Below are 15,207 nucleotides of genomic sequence, written 5' to 3'. Positions count from 1 at the left end.
CTCTGTGACCTCTTAAGTGGAGGAGTTAAGGACCTCCCCAAACTGCAATGTGTAACATCCAAGTGTGGAAGGTCCCGGGAAGCAGAGGAACACACCAAACCCACAGAAATTATCAGGAAAGTTAATACAGGTTTTGCTGGGAATTCCTGACTGCAGTCTTACCTGCAACAGGCTGCTAATGGGTGTCTTTCGGGACAGACATCATATAGGTCAGTATAGATGCTCATGTGAACTTGAATGAAAGATCAAACTGAGGTGAGAGTACCCACTACCAGCATTAAGGCACGTGAAGACCTTCATGCTGACATCTGGTGTCAGAGAGCCTGGGGGGGAGTGGGAAATGAGACTGATTAAGGACAATGGGATTTGGTCATTGTCTCCAAGTGGTTCAGATTTCCTCAAACTGAGAAGGTAGAGCTGTAATTTAAGTTCAACAATACAGTGCGTGTTCCTAGAAATGCCTGCCAAGCCACAGACACTCAGCAGGCTTGCAGGATTCAAATAAAAATAGCTATTCCCCAGTTCTCTGAAACAGAACCACCATAAATGGTAACAAATGACACTGCCCATGAAGCTGCAAAATGTGTTATGTTATTTAACATCGACTGCTCCACATAATTAAGGGAGCACAATTACTTAAACATGCTTGTGATGTAAACAACCATGCAAATTGCATTTCTAACTACTATGACTGTACCCACAGGGTAATTAGAAGTAGCAATTTATTACTCAGTGTAATAATTAGAAGTAATTACCTACAAGAAGCAATTAGAAATAGTAATTCATTTCTTAATGCAATGAGCTTCTTTTGCAGCATGTGTGTGTGTACATGTATGTTCACGTGGATAATTATCATAGAATTATAGAATATATTGAGTTGGAAAGAACTTTTAAAGGTCATCTAGTCCAACTTCTCTGCAATGAGCAAGGACATCTTCAACTATCTTAGTGTGCTGATCTAGGCCAACCTGACCTTGAATGTTTCCAAGGATGGCACACCTACCCCATCCCTGGGCAACCATTTTCAGTGTTTCACCCTGCTGCACACTTAGTGCGTTGCTTTAAAAAATGCTTTTATTCAGGGTTTCTGATTCTGTCCTGTATGGAAATTACCTAATGTAAGATTGATTATAATCCTACACTAAGTATCTCCAGACATCATTTGTCAAGAAGCAAATATCCTCCAGGCTTTTTCTAAGGTCAAATAGTGGATGGACAGCCTCAATGAAAAAATCTATAACAATAACCAGATGCAAGACTATTTTCATCTTTTCATTTGCTCACAGCTCCTCATGGAATAGCAGGTACAGGTGAAGCACTGGAATAGAACCTAGAGTTCACTAACAGTGACACATAATGATATTAGAGAAATCATAGATTATCTGTACCCTGGTATTGTGGTAAGTACTATTATGTACTTATTAGAATTTTAGAATGTTCCCTGGCCTAAATTAATAGGTAACAGGAAAATAAGAAAGCTGCCCAGGCAGTCTAGTGAAAATGTGTTTTGCACTTTGTAGACATTCAAAGGCTGAGCAAGCAGAGGGTGTTTAGCCTGGTGAAAAGGAGAGTCAGAGGGGACCATATTGCTCTCTACAACTCCCGGAAAGGAGATTGTAGCCAGGTGAGGGTTGGTCTCTTCTGCCAAGTAACAGGCAATAGCACAAGAGAAAATGGACTCAAGCTGTGCTGGGAAAGGTTAATCCTAATTAAGATTAGGAAAAATTTCTTCATGGAAAGGGTTGTAAAGCAGTGGAACAGGCTGCCCAGGGAAGTGGTGGGGTAATATCGCTGGAGATATTTAAGTGATGTGTAGATATGGCACTTGGGGTCATGGTTCAGTGGTGGACTTGTCAGCGCTGGACTAATGGTTAGACTCAATGATCTTTGAGGTCTTTTCCAACCTCAGGGATTCTATGATTCTATGATAAGCTCTTTACATCAAGCACCCCGCTTCCTACCTCCAGGAGGTTGCAAACCTTAGGGGAATACAGCAAGGAGAACAAGTCAGGTTTGCCTCAGGAAATACAAACAACCTATGGTTGTTTATAGGGAAGCCAGATGATAGACAAACATCATGTCAAAAGCAGAACCCACTGGGCCAGTCACAATAAAAGGAACAGTGAGACTAGAAATGAACACTGATGTTTGTCATGTCTATTACTATTTTAGTATACTGTCTCCCTGAAAATCTTTTGGTCTCAATAAGTGACAGTTCAAAAAAAAGTTCTCTCTGTTGTCCAGGGTGGTCTGGGTTAAAAATATGCTTTCCAAACCTCTCCTCTCTCTCCTCCTTCTTTTGGTGTAGGAATGCTAGCTGCAATGGGCCTGGCCTGGAAATGCTGCAGGAATCTGCAGTCATGGGGAGGCAGTGGAGGCTTCCTAGGATCTCTATAGTCTATTTACAAATTACACAACTGCCACCTAATCCAAAACCCTCCCATTCTTCACCTAGGTGCTGGTGAATATTCACAGTTTGTCAAAGATTCATCAGTTATCTTTTTCTTGAACAAGTTAACCCACAATCCAAACGTTACCAGAAGTGTCCAAAGTCTCAGCTATTGTCTTGTCTGTCGTTCCAGCTCCATTTTTCACCCAACAAATTTTCTCTTCTCAGCTTTCAAACACACTTTCTAAAGCAGATTACATACAGAATCATACAAAATTAAGTAGGTTGGAAATTACCTGTGAGATCATCAAGTCCAATATGTGACTTAACACCACCTTGTCAACTAGACCACGTCAGTGAGTGCCACATCCAGCCTTTCCTTAAACACCTCCGGGGACAGTGGCTCCACCACCTCCCGGGGCAGCCTGTTCCAATGCCTAATCACCCTTTCCGTAAAGAAATTCTTCCTAATGTCCAACCTATACCTTCCCTGGTGCAGTTTTAGACTATGTGCTGTCATCCTGTCACTGGTTTCCTGGGAGAACAGGTTGACTCCCACCTGCCTAAAACCTCTTTTCAGGGAGTTGTAGAGAGAGAGAAGGTCTCCCCCAAGCCTCTTTTCTTCAGGCTAAACAGCCCCAGCTCCGTCAGCCACTCCTCATCAGACTTGTGCTTCAGACCCTACACCAGCTCCACTGGCCTTCTTTGGACTCATTCTAGCACCTCAATGTCCTCCCTGAACTGAAGCACTCGAGGTGTGGCCTCACTTGTGCCAAGTGCAAGGGAAGAATCACTTCCCTGATCCCGCTGGCCACACTTTCTGATATAAGCCAGGATGCCATTCTTCGTCACCTGGGCACACACTGGCCCAAGTTCAGCTGTCTGTCAATCAGCACTCCCAGGTGCTTCTCCCCCTTCATTTCTTACTGGCCAGAACTGGGTGACATTATTGACAATAAGGCTGGAAAAAGAAAAAAACCATTCCATTGACCCTAATTTTCCACAGAAAATGCACCCAAGGCAGGTGATTATAACTTTCCCCTAGAGCTCCACAGCTTTGAAACCATGCAAAAGCTATAAACATTCAAAGGTATAAATCTGGAAGGTGCCACAAAATGGTGAGGAAGAGTTTAACTGCAGGATTGTAGCTGCTTGGGCTATCAATAGCTTTAAGGTAAAGGGATCCTGAGAGGAGAACTCACTGTCATTCTTCTGTTAAAATCACTCTCCTCCTCATCTCTTTGTGATGCAGCATTTTTCCCAATAAATAATTCCTAAAGTTTTACCCCCAATGCAAACATTTTAACATGATTTGGCATTCATTCCACCACATCAGTGAATCCAGCTTAGTGAGTTGGGAAGTTAGGGAATCAGCAATTAGGTAAATTACAACTGTGAAAGTCAAAAAGGAAATCTACCAAATAAGAAGAAAAGCAAAACAAATCACCTTTACATTTAAAATACAAATTAAAATTACCATAGCAGAATTGGAGATCTATTTCCTGATTGTCAAGTCATTGCCTTCAGTCCAATGTTTAGGCACTTGTGCAGAAACAATCTTCTTGAGTGGAATACCCTACAGAAGAAGGAAAAGCAGTCAGAAGATACTTTCTCACCATATTCCTTGTCTTGTTTAACTATAACTATGGTCATTATTGCTGAGGTGTGGTTAAGCCCAAGAAAGTGAAAGGAGACTCCAGTTTTGGTCACTGATTTTGTTATCATCATTATTCTTTATTTCATTTCAGCTATCTTATTTTCACTGTAATTCATAACTGGAGAAAATCAACAGCTCTGACAAAGATGTCCTGGATCAGGGAACTATCCCAGACAGGGAAAGAGCAGGGATATTCACTGAAAGGTCATCCTGATCTGAAGCTGTGCTACGGCTGCCTCTAAAATGAAAAGCTGCAGTCTGTTGCCAGTGTCCCTGCCCATGTCAGAGGCACTGGAACTAGATGATTTTTAGGGACACTTCCAACTCAGACCATTCTGTTTCGATGATATTTCTATGTTTCTATGATAACAGGTTAGATAACTGTAGAAAAGAGTCATTGCTCATGTCCTGGAGAGCACTGACAGTTTCCAACAAGGATCAAGCACCATTTTCCTAAAAGCACTATTAATGAATTCTTAATTTCTTACATACAGAAACTCCATGGCAGGGGGGGTGGAACTAGATGATCTGTAAGGTCCCTCTCAACCCAAATCATTCTATGATTCTGTGTTTCTATGAACTTGCTAGAGTTGCCTTCTGGAGAATTTTTCCTTCTCCTAAGATACATTTACTCCAGTCCCAGGATTGTAAAGGCACTCTAAAAACAGTCCCAGCTAGATTTCAACTTGTAGGCTGTTGCGGTGACCCAGCTCACTGCAGGGCTGGGGTAGCATGATGCCAATCAATCCCAGCCCATCCCCTGGATCGAGTTTCCCGAAGAGGCAGACTCAGAAGGTGGGTCGAGGGGCGGCTCAGAAGCCTAAACTGCATCCCCTGGGCGGTGCCCGGGTACAAGCCGCCTCCCCCGGTTCAGGAAAATTCTCAGTTAACTCAGTTGTTCATTGGTTCTCTGTTATAACTCCTCCCTCTCAGTTTCCCCCAGTGGTTCTTGTTAAATTGTATCCTCCCCTGGCTTGTAACTCATTGGTGGTTTTCCCCTTTCACTGGGGTTTTCAAACGCTCTATAAAACTGAGGACAAGCCTCGGGGGAGGATCCCATCGCATTCCATCCCTTCCGAGCTTGTTCGGGTTGTGAAACTTCTAACAATAAAACCTGTCAGGAGCCAGACCAGAACAGCCTCTCTCTTCCTTTGTCTCCGAGCTAACGTGAGCTGATACCATCGGCTCCTGTTGTATTCCCTCTGCAAAGAAGCCAGCTAGCTAGCTCAGCCAGCAGCTCTTTTCCTGATGCCGAAGTCGCTTCAGTGACGCACAGAAGAATGCAGCTGACCTGGGGCACGCCAGAGCTCATGCCTCGAGGACAAGAACTGCGTTAGTAGGCCTCTTTTGTGCTTTAATAAAAGCAAGAGAGAAATTTCATCTTTAAGTCGATAGTTTCTAGTCCTCAGGCTACAGGTGATGTAGTAAGAGGAATGGAGGGTAGAACAGCAGTTAATCATTGCCCTCACCTTCACACATAAATAGGAATCCAAAATTTCAACGGGGGCTTTAGTTTATGTCAGTGAGGCTGTCAGTTCCAGAGACAGGATTTATCTTTTGTTTCTGGAAGAGGTCAAGAGAAGACAGACTTTGGGCAAAGGCTTTAGTCAGCATGAGTTGTGAAACTGCCTTTTATGCAGTAAGCATGACACACTACAGTCATGCTGAGAAAGAGGTGGTTTACCCCACTTGTTATCTTAGTGGCAAAGTGTAAGAAAGTTCAAAGGACAACTAAAGTCTACACTTTCCTTGAGTCTTACTGGTACTATTCAAGCAAAGAACAAGCAGCATTTCTGTGTGAAATGGTTTTCAAGTACTCAGGACACTGGATTCCCATAGCCAGATAGAAAGAGCTGGGCAAATTTCATTTGTGCACTTGAATCATAGAATGGCTTGGGTTGAAGGGACCTGAAAGACCATCATGTTCCACCTCCCTGCCATGGGCAGGAACACCTTCTACTGGACCAGGTTGTTCAAAACACAATTCAGCCTGGCCTTGAACACTTCCAGGCATGAGGTCTCCACAACTTATAGGAGCATTTGTCCTTGCCATGGTGGAGGTGTGTAGTGGTTTGGTCCAAAATACTCATTACTGTTTATCTGCTGTGAGATAAGAATTAGGAGAAATGCAAAGCAGGCACCAAACTTGAAAGAATATAAAGAAGTTTATTAACAGACCTAAAAGAAGGGAGAAAAGAAAAAAAAAATTATACCACCTTCAGAACTCTCCTCCTCCCCCCACCTTCCTCCCTTCTCCCACTGACAATGTTCAAAGACAACCCTTAAGATGTTCAGTCTGTTTACCACTTCCATAATAACCTTGTTCAGTCCATTTAGAAAGAGAAGTCTCTTCTTGCTCATGCTATGAAAACATTATCACAACGAGACAGCCACCCACTTCCAAATATTGTTCAGTCCATTTAGGAAGAGGAGTCTCTCTGCCTGCGTGAGTCCTTTCCCCCGACTTGCAGCTTTTCCCGCAACTGCTTTCGAGGGTCCACTCTTGAAGTTTTTTAGGGTACAATTTTAAGGTTGAGCCGTTCAGAAACAAAAACAGAGGCCCTTCTCCTTCCCTGGGAGCAAAGGGTCTTTATCATCTTCATCTTTAGGACTATCTCTGGGAGCATCTCTAGGAACTGAGGTTTTCTCCTTTCCCATTTGGAGCCAAAGTCCTCATCTGGTTCATCTCTCCCTTTCCAAACTTCTCATGAAATTACAGCTGCGTCAGCATCTGCCTATCTCAACGCAGGTGCTTTTGCTTACGAGTTGAACACTCCACCCCCCATATCTTCATGAAATTACAACAGGATACTCTGATATATCATAGCTTCACAACAGAATTTCAGCTTTAAGCATTTCCTCTCTCTCTTCCCTCAGGTTTTCAGCTCTTCACAGCAATAAAAGGGTTACTCTCACCTCGGCCTTGCAGCTTTGCAGCTGGAATGTTGAATGTTTCTTATCGCAGTGGAGAGGGGGGAGAGCCAAGCCGCTCCGGCTGCCCACGGCAAGGCAGTGGGGGGGGAGTTCCACGGCTGGAACAGGTCCATGGCTTCAGGATGGCCGTGGCCCGGCCCGGCCTGGCCCAAGCAGGGCCTGGCTGGGCCCGCTGGCCCCCACACGGGGCCCGCAGCCACCTGTCCCAGCACTGGAAACGAGAGAGAGCTTGGAGGGGGAGTTTGCCTATTCTTAAATGTGGATCACAGAGGTGGTCACAACTTTAAGTGGCTTAGAGAATTGTCTATATTCAAACTGGCCAGCTGATAGGTTCTATCAGTTCCCAGAGGAAACTGTAAGCACCCCTTAGCAAGGACGTCCCTTCCGGGACTATGCTTGCTAACCTATGACAAGGTGTCAACCCAGACAGAGGTTGTAAACAGAGCCCTGGAAGTCCCTGGCTACAGGAAGTTCAGGAATAACTGGGGAGAGAGGGTGTTTCCTGTGAGGGAGTGATGGATACAGCTGATAAGTAAAGGACCTGGGGTGATATGAAAAAAGAGACAATAAAAATCAACAAAGAGGACTTAAGCAAGAGTATCTCAAACATTTGCATATGAGCAAGAAAGAGCCTGCAAGGCATGATTATGGGAAAAACTCCAGAGTCTTTTGGGAGGAAAGGGAGTTCCCCTCTGCATATCAGCAAACACTTTCATACTGTGAGGGCGACCAAGCACTCTAAAATGTTGCCCACAGAGGTACTAGAGTGTCCCTGCTTGGAGATATTCAAAATCCACCTGGATACAACCTTGGGCAACTAGCTCTGTGAGGTTGTGCTTGAGCAGGAAAGGTTAGGCCAGGTAACCTCCAGGTAACTTTCTGACTTCAACTGCTCTGTAGTTGTGTGAGTCATAATATAAACAGTTTTGAAAGCTGTGAACTACTTTCAGTGTTTGAATACAAAACATTATTCGGACTGAGTTATTTCTCTTTAATGAATAACAAAGAGTACTTAACCAGATGGTTTCACTGTCATCTAAAAGAGAAAGCCTTCAGACCTGTTCAGCTTTCATTTAGCAAACACTCATGTTCTGTTCCTGATGACACCAAAATCAGTGGTAAGATTATCAAGATTACCATCCATGTCAGACATGACCCTCCATATAAGCTAAGTAGAACAACCTTGGTGTCAAACAAGTATGAATGAAGACAAACACCATGGTTTAATCATAAATCAAAGCCAGGAGGAGAAGCAGGCACATTGTGTTTAGCCATCTTTCCTATAGCATGGAAAATTAAGAAACTTGCTGTACAAATTCCACCATGCTTGGGTAAGTATTAGACTCCTCACTGGTATTTACGTTCCTACAAGGTTTAAAAAGCAAGACACCTCAATAGAAACAGGTGGAATCTTCACAGATTAAGCTCCTCAGCCAATTTCTGTGATCAAATGCAATCTGCTGTGCATCCACAACAAAACAGTCCTAGAAGTCACAGTCACAAGGGATCAGATTAAAAGGTGAAGACAGATGCAAAGATTACAAACTAATGTTAGTGTGAGTCAGTTACTAGGCCACTCATCATCAAATCTATTCCAAAATCAGGCTCCGTTAATCTACTGCTCACAAATTATTTTTTACAAATTTTTATTTTTGCTTTATTGGAAACAAGATCATGAGCTTAATTGGATATTTACATTCATGTTTTACCTGAGTGAAATGGGCCCTTGGCGTCTAACTAATCAGAAGTATTTTTCTGCTGTCACTTTTACTAAGGCAATATAGAGTCATCATATTTACTGAATGAGAAACAGTTAAGTGACTGTCAGTAGAAACCTGGCATTAAAAAGGACTGTTCCTGCTTATGTGGACACTGAGTCCCACAGGGACTTAGGCATAACCTTCCATGGGGCTTGCATGAACCTGAACAGCCGTATCAAAGTGTGAGTTTTGTGAAAATTTTCATTTGAATCAGAAGGTAGCTCATGCATTGATTATCCAGATCAGTCTCATTTCTCTGCTTTCTCTCCAATCTAGAGTTGTCACAGAGCATATAGACTGGGTTCCTGATGAAACGAAAGCAGCTTTAAGAGTGCACCCACCTAATGCACTCCAACCTCCAATGGACATTCAGCCCATGGAAACGGGTGGGACCTAGTCCAAAATATCCTGTCCACCCTGAAGAACACAGAGGGTAAATAGCAGGTCTTTGGCATTCAGTGTTTCATTCTACAGCTCTGCTTCAATTGCACCACACTGCTTGCAACTGTAAGTATAACTCCTGTGACGGCAAGACTGGGACCTAAGATGAGACATCTCTGTAAATAGGGCCTGAAAATGAATATTTACCTTGTATATGCCATTGGATTGTATATAAATGGGATATGACTAGTGCACCTAGTGCATTCTGGCTCTCTCTCTAGAACTGAGTTTTACATTTACTGCTTACATATAAGAAGACTCAACTCAGAGATTCCTCAAATTTCAAAAGCTTTGATTTTGGAAAATGCTCTCTGTTTTCACACACCCACAAACACATGCATGTTCACATAAACACACTCAAATAATTATACGGAGTGGCATTTAAGGAGTCATTACTGTCGTTGGCTAGATCTTCTACTTCAGATTTTAAATAGCTCACTACACCATATACACCATTTTCATATTTAATATTTCATTTATGAAAATGTTTTTCTAATAATACAATTGGTTTATTTTCTCTTTCATAAATGAGCAAAGAGAACTCTTTTGTTAACACCAGGTTAAGATGAAAACAGCAATGGCAGCATTGCTGTTCTGATATAAATACAATTTAGCTACATGAAACAGAAACTCCTTCCTAATGAGGATTTATTTTTGCCACGTCAAGCAAAGAATCATTTTCTTAACAATCCACCAAGACCACTGTTTTGATATTAACAAGTCTAAAACCCATTATCTGGCTAGAAAACTAAGGGACACCAAATCCTGCATTGATTTTACAATCTCAGATTTTTTTAAATCACTATTTTATTATCTCATCTGAGAATCTGGAAGGAAAGGTATCTGGAATGTTTTCATGAAAATCTTGATGAAAAGTGCCCTCATTGTCACCTTGTTCGAACTAATTGGCTTAGTGGGCTGTGTGAGTGTTTTACTCCTACTTGTGCCTATTGCTGGGAGCTCATTACACTCTAGTTAAAGGTGGCTTCTGGGGAAAAAGATCACAGCAAAATTTTAAAGCATCAGAGCTTTCAGTTCTATTCCTGTTAGGTACGGCACACACAGCTGTTCTGTCCTGGTTGCCATGTCACTGTAACTCCTCTGAGTTAAGTCCCGAATCAAGCACATCTTCACTGGCCAGACCTTGGGGACTTGCAAGGGGTTGCAGTCCCACCCCCACCCCTCTCCCCTCTACCCAGAACAGACTCATCACTTGAACACACACCAGGAGACAGGTAGTGCAGCACCCCTGCCTCCTCCATGTTGTCATAGGAGCTATCAAATGTTCCAGGCACAGTAGGATTGGCAGTATAGGTGCAGCTCTGTCACACAGCCCATACATGCATAGGACATGGAGAGAGCCAAAACGACAAGCCTTCACCCAGCCTTCTTCCTTCTCCATGCTCTCCATAAACTCATAACTGATAGTTGTTAGAGAACAAAGTGGATGCAGAGTTGCTACTGCACTTTTTGTTGCAATTATACTAGTTTTTAAATTAAAATATACCCTTTATTTTCATTTATGTGTCCAGGATTTTATCAAAACCCACTCTTTTGCTGAAAGCCAAAATGCCTGAAGTTCTCTGTTGTCAACCACAGCAAAAGCAGGGAAAGTGTACTTTTTGTCTCAGTGGTCCTGGATTTTGCTGGAAAAAACATATGCATGTAGATTCAAACTGGCCCAGTTTATGTCTAACTCTAGCAGGATGGGTTTTTTTCCATTAAAAGGAGAATCCAGCCTATCTGCAAGCATTTGTAGCAGGTGAGGGAAATATTCAATCAAAAAGCAAATGAAACATCAGAGAAGCCAGTAGAGCTACAGAAATCCCTAATGCTTTGCTCCACTAACACTTCTCAGAAATCACTGATCTAGGGCCTAATAGAATCTTAACCACAGGAGCCAGATAAACTCAATATTATCATGTCAATTTGTACACCAGCTAAGGATTAAGTGAGTCTCAAGCTCTATGGAAGCTTTTCTCATTCAGCCCCTGGAACTGTTGCTTTGTACAGCTGACCAGCTTTTCCACAAGCTCTGACCAGTACAGCAAACTTCAGGATTACTTGGCAGAGACTAATGTGAAGATACAGCAGGAGCAAGTACCACACAGAATAGGCACCACTGCCTTTGGGAGAAGTCATTTATTTTGTTGGAAGCCTGATTTTGTTTGCTATCCTTTAGAAAAATTGATAGAACACAAAGTTCTAGTACCTCCAGCCCTGAATCATTATTTTATTGCAACCCATGGTGCTTTAATGGTGCCTAGTTCTGTCCCTTCATTGGAAGTGCTATGTGGGGATTACCTGCAATCTAAAATAATATTAGCAACACATAAATTACATACCTGCTGCTCTATGAAAAGAAGCCTCAGGAGGAAAGCTTAGCAAGCAAAATTTCTTTTGCACATGCATCACTTGCCTGTGAGCTGTTATTCTTGTTATTAAGCAGGAATGCCATTTACCAAGCTTGACTATCAGAAGGAGCTAGAAGTTAGCCATCAGTCAACGTCAAATCAATGTCCATCAGTCAGCACTTTGGCTGGCACCTTTATGTTGACTGTGAAATGAGTGAATGTAAATTGTGAGGCCTTTACTGGTTGTTAATGACAAGGGGAAGATGGGGAGGGCTAACAGTTCACCTTGGACTATGTCCACATTAGGTAAGCGCAAGGTACCTGGTGAATACTCTGCCATGGTTTTAATGGGTCACAGGACTCTTTGTTCTTGCCTTTCTGCTCTTTGTTCTTGTACTGTGCACAATTCAGCAGCAGCTGTGCTTGATCCCAGCATCATCAGGGTTTCAGAGAAGAGTAAGGAAGGGCATGTCAGTGAAACCTAAGATTTCCAATACTTATTCATAGAATGGGTTGAGCTGGAAGAGAATTTCAAGATAATCTAGTTCTAAGCCCCCTGCCATGGACAGGGCTGCCACCACCATCAGGTAGCATTTCTTAGAGAAAATACAGTCAGCTTTCATCCATCTCAACTTTTGCAAAGAATTACAAATTAAATTTGTAAAGATAGAGATCATCACAGGAGACCACCCTTGAAGGTACGGACCTAGAAAAGTTGAAACAGTGATAATTAAAACGAGGAGTATAAAGCTGGAGGAAGACATCCCTCAAAAGCAGAGTTCTTCAGTAATAAATCCATGCCACCAGTTATAAAGGATGAAAAGAGGAGTTGTCAACAACACAAAAGTGGAGGAGACTGTCAGCAAGGCAAGTGGAAAACCTTGAAAACTAGTTTAAAGATTAAATGATCATAAAAGGTAGGCAAACAATGTACAGGAAGACACATTACCAATGAGTTATAAACTGTTTTAAAAGCAGAAGCTGCCAAAGAAGTTGTGGTGCCCTCAAAAGAAAACAAAAGCAGTCATAGGATGCATTAACTGAAGTATTTCCCATGGATCTGCACAAATATTAACAGCATTGTATGGGATTTTAGAAAGATCTCATTAGGAGTAATATGCGGTCTATTGGTAATCCAGTTTCAGATCAATTAGTTCAGACTGAATCAGTGAAGGATGGTGAGGGGACTGAGAAGCTTGTATTAGAAGACTGGGAGACCTTGGTTTGTGTTACTTCCCAGAGGAAAGCTGAGATGGATTGGTTTGCTTCCTACAGATATTTCTAGGAAATAAGTACCAGAAGAGGTATTTAAACCATAGCAAAAAAAAAGGCAGCAGAATGAAAGGATTTAAACAGGTCATGAATAAATTTAAGCTACAAATTAGGAGTTTTCTAAAAAATTGAAAGCAGAGATTCTGGAACAGTCTTGCCACAACAAGAACAACAGCAGTAAAACATTAACTGATTTTAAAATAAGAAGATATTTTTCTAAAAAGGGTAGATACGTCATGTCTGCATGCAATAACAGAGGCCAATGGTCAGAGGCTCCTGCACTTCCTTCCTTTCCTGTGTTCTCATGAATCCTCAGTTAGCAATATCTATGTAATATGTACTGTGGCTGGGGACCCATCAAAAGCCTGTGTTCTCCAGGCTGTGTAAACTGCTGATGAAAAACAGGAAGTCACAGTGGCTCTTCCATGACTTCCTATTTCCCTCATGCTGGTGCTACAACCCAAAAAGGGTTCTGCCTCAAAGTTCATACTTCAAGCAAAAATTGTGGCAGGCAAAAATACATAGAATCACATGATCGTAAAGTAGTTAAGGCTGGAAGGGACCTTAGGGGGGTTCACTTTTAGCTCAAATCAGGCTTAGCTTTAAGAACAGACAATGTTGTCAGCTTTATATCCAGTCGGGTCTCAAAAACCCACAAGAAGAGAAGCTGTAGAATATCTTTGGATAACCTGTTTCACTGCTTGACTGCCATCATGGGGAAAAAGTTTCTCCCTTGTAAACATGTACCTCTTCTGTTCCAATTTACACCTCTTGGCTCTCATTTTCACACCATGCATCACCATGAAGAGCCTGGATCCATCTTCTCAATAACCTCTCCATAGGTACCAGGGGACTTCTTTCAGGTCCCTCAAAGCCTTCACCTCCTCAGGGTGAACAAGACCAACTCACTCAGCTTCTCCACACATAGCATGTGCTCCAACTCCCAATCATCCTGATGGCCCTTCTTCTGCCATTTTATTATTATAAGGTCTCAAGAACAACATGCACATGATGGCCACTCTCTAGAAGAATTTCTTACGCAGACAGCCAAGAGGAGAAACTCTAACTGCACTTTTACGCCAGCCAAATATTCCTCAGGCATAAAAGAGGGAATGACCTGTGGCATGTCCCATCCTTCCAAACATTGTCCTGTAACTCCTATTCCCAGTGTCCAAGAGTCTTTCCTCAAAATCCAGCATTTCAACATTACTCTTCATTACAAAAAAGGAGACTGTATTGTGTGGCACAGCCCTTATTACTTGTGTTTTCCTGCAAAACAAAGAGTAAGCATGGAATTCCAGCTGAAGTCTTTGAGCAGAGAACAAAGCCAAGGAGACAAGCTTATGGGACTTGGAGGAGATTCACATTTTAAGCATTCTTCAGTCAAGAGCCTAATTACCCTTGGAAAGAAAAACTCCAATACTGAATTCAAGAGAAACAATAATCACGTTTCTAGATCAAATCAAGTAATCCAAAACAACCTACATGTTCAGAAGCAGTCAACTCCAGTGATCACATGGCTAGAGATGCCACTGCCTTTTGTCAGAAGACAAAAACTACAAAGGTTTCCTAAGTATAAAATAGGGAACCTTCAAACTAAAAGCATATCTATTTTTTACCTCTGTAATTAAATCTGATAAACCTCCACATTCACTTAAGTATATAAGATCGGAGAGGAAATAAAGAACTCAAAACATTCCATGTCACAGCAAGTGCTGACTACACTACACAGTCCTGCCTTAGTTATTTTCATTAGAGTTCAGCAACTACTGGTTTAAATATTTCAGCTGTTCCTTTGCTCTTGCCTGTTACACCTACAGAAACACTGCAAGCCTTGAAGCACAGTGTGAAACATTAAACATAGTTTATGAGGACAGCAACTGGTAATTTGGAATCCAGAAGGGAGACTAGCTTGAGCTGTTCCCTTTCTCCCCTCTCTAAAGGCTACAGCAGCTTCTGCCAGGGATAGCAGGGCTATCTGTGAACATAATAGTGAACATTGCAGCTGTGGCACAGATACTGCCATCTCCACAACCACAGGTGGCTGCACAATTAGCCGAGCACATTTCCAGTGTTACACAGAACCACCTTCCCACTGCCTCCTTTTCCGATGTACATCTGCTTACTGCTACAATTAACTACAAACAAATCTGTTTCTTGGCTAACTATGTCAGTTTACTTGCACCTGTCCCATCATGCAAATACTTGTAGGATATTACCAATGGTGACGCCTCACAAATCCTGAATTACAAGCCAGTATTACTTCGGAACAATCCTTCCTTCTGAGGGTTGAAGTCTAGGAAGTATTTCCATTAGTAATCATTATTATCAATGGTTTGCAATGGAGAGATTTAAAAACTGACATAAAAAAAGGCCAAAATATTCACCAACATGCAAAAT

This window comes from Corvus moneduloides, chromosome 1 (assembly GCF_009650955.1).
Source record: "Corvus moneduloides isolate bCorMon1 chromosome 1, bCorMon1.pri, whole genome shotgun sequence".
Classification (NCBI taxonomy): domain Eukaryota; kingdom Metazoa; phylum Chordata; class Aves; order Passeriformes; family Corvidae; genus Corvus; species Corvus moneduloides.
Note: the sequence above shows the minus strand (reverse complement) of the source record.